Source organism: Galeopterus variegatus, unplaced genomic scaffold (assembly GCF_000696425.1).
Source record: "Galeopterus variegatus unplaced genomic scaffold, G_variegatus-3.0.2 Scaffold8514, whole genome shotgun sequence".
Lineage (NCBI taxonomy): Eukaryota > Metazoa > Chordata > Mammalia > Dermoptera > Cynocephalidae > Galeopterus > Galeopterus variegatus.
In genome coordinates this window covers 28,486-30,348 of record NW_007734625.1, presented here as the reverse complement: position 1 = coordinate 30,348, position 1,863 = coordinate 28,486, and the positions used below count along the sequence as shown (strand labels likewise).

General features: G+C 49.2%; 1 pseudogene; it reads right to left on the bottom strand.

The window, feature by feature from the left end:
• Nucleotides 1-844: 844 nt before the first annotated feature.
• Nucleotides 845-1,863, bottom strand: part of LOC103608515 — a 27,483-nt pseudogene continuing 26,464 nt past the window's right edge.

Genomic DNA, 1,863 nt, shown 5'->3' with positions numbered 1-1,863 from the left:
TGGTAAAGCTATCTTTTTAGGTGTGTCCCTGAGGGTGTTTCCAGCAGAGATTAGCATGAGAACTTGAGTGGACTGGGTGGGAAAGACCCGCCCTCAATGTGGGCAGGAACCATCCAATGTGCTGGGGGCCCAGAGAGAAAAAGACAGAGAAAGAAGGTGAATCTCTCTATGCACTGGAGCTGGGATACACTCTTCTCTCCCATCCATGGACATCAGAGCTTGAGACTCTTCAGCTTTTGGGTTCCAGGACTTACACCAAGGACACCATCACCTTCCCTGGTTTTGAGGCCTTCAGGCTTGGAGTGAACCATGCTACTGGCATCCAGTTTGCAGACAGCCTATCGTGGGACTTTTCTTCACAATCGTGTGAGCTAATTCTCCTAATAAATCCCCTCTCATGTATTTATAACATATCCTATTGATTCTGTCTCTCTGGAGAACCATGACTAATATAGGGTCTCTGACTACAGAGTCCTTCCAGGTCATCTCAGCTTCCTGGACAGCAGGCGGGGCTTGCCTTAGGTAGGTAACTGAGGGAGTCAGAGGTCTGTTTCTGGGTTACCCTGCTCAGTAATTTGTACAAGACTGCTTTCACGAGGAGGGCTGACAATCAAGGGAGTCCTGGCAGTAATAACTGCTCTCAACCTCTCTCAAGCATAAAGATCACTGGGCTGGCCTCCTTTGAGTGGCAGATACCTGGGAGGGGCTTGCATTTTACAACCAGGGAAAATGTGTCAAGCATTTCCATCTTTTCACTTCTTCTTGAGTCTTGCTGTAATTGAAGAACTACAGATTAATTCCATGGGAGAGCATCATTTTACAAGTCCACTTATCACCTGATATTTTATTCATATACATCCTTCTTATCTGCAATGTAATCTACCATTTCTTGTGGGCACATTAACCTTTCCGCATCCATGTCAGAAATTTCAAACCCAAATTCGTCTTCCATAGCCATGATTATCTCCACTTGGTCCAAACTGTCTAAGCCCAGATCTTTCACAAAATGGGAATTTACCGAGAGCTTTTCTGGGTCAATCTTGTCATAGAGTTTCAAGATGTAGAGAACACGGTCCTTGAGTCCCTCTAACGTCAAAGGGGGAGTGTCGCTATAGTGGCAGCACAACTGTGCAACTCTACCTGGAGCCTGCGTGAGCGCCGTGGCCAGCTGAGGAGCCTCGGGCCTCTCCAGGCCCCCGCGGCGCACAGAGAGGTGCTGAGCGGCCTGGCCGCGGCCAGCGTGGGGACAGGGGACAGCGGTGTGAAGGCCACGGGCAGGCAGCGGACGCAGGTGGAAAGGACATGAGCTGCCACGGCTACGCCGACCCAGGACACTGCGCTACCTGTATAACTCCTTTACAGAAATGTCCCTTCACATGTTTTGGAGGAACAACATTCTATCTCATGCTTACTCTTAAACAAATACAGCATGTTCACACCAACACCTTTGTATGTTAATTTTAATACAGACTTAGATTACCTTTTAGAAAATCTTGGTGGAAAAGGTTTCTCTAAGGCTCCACATCCTTAAGCATTATCACCTTACACTAGGCTAAGAACAAATGTGACAAGAAATCGTTTGCTCCTGCACAAGGGCTCCAGTGTAAAGGAAACTTGTTGGGGCCTAATGCTCTCCAGTTCAGAGAGCTCTCCCAGACCAGGCCCACCTACAGCCACTCTCAGCTTCCTGTACCACTGGCTCCCCTGGCGTCCGCATTTGCTTTCCTGTGGCTTTCCACCCACCTTTTTTGTCCCATTAAGATTTGTTAATCTTGGGCTGGCCCGATGGCGCACTGCTACAGTGCGCCACTTGGGAGCGTGGCGGCGCTCCCACCAAGGGTTCGGATCCCACATACAGACCGG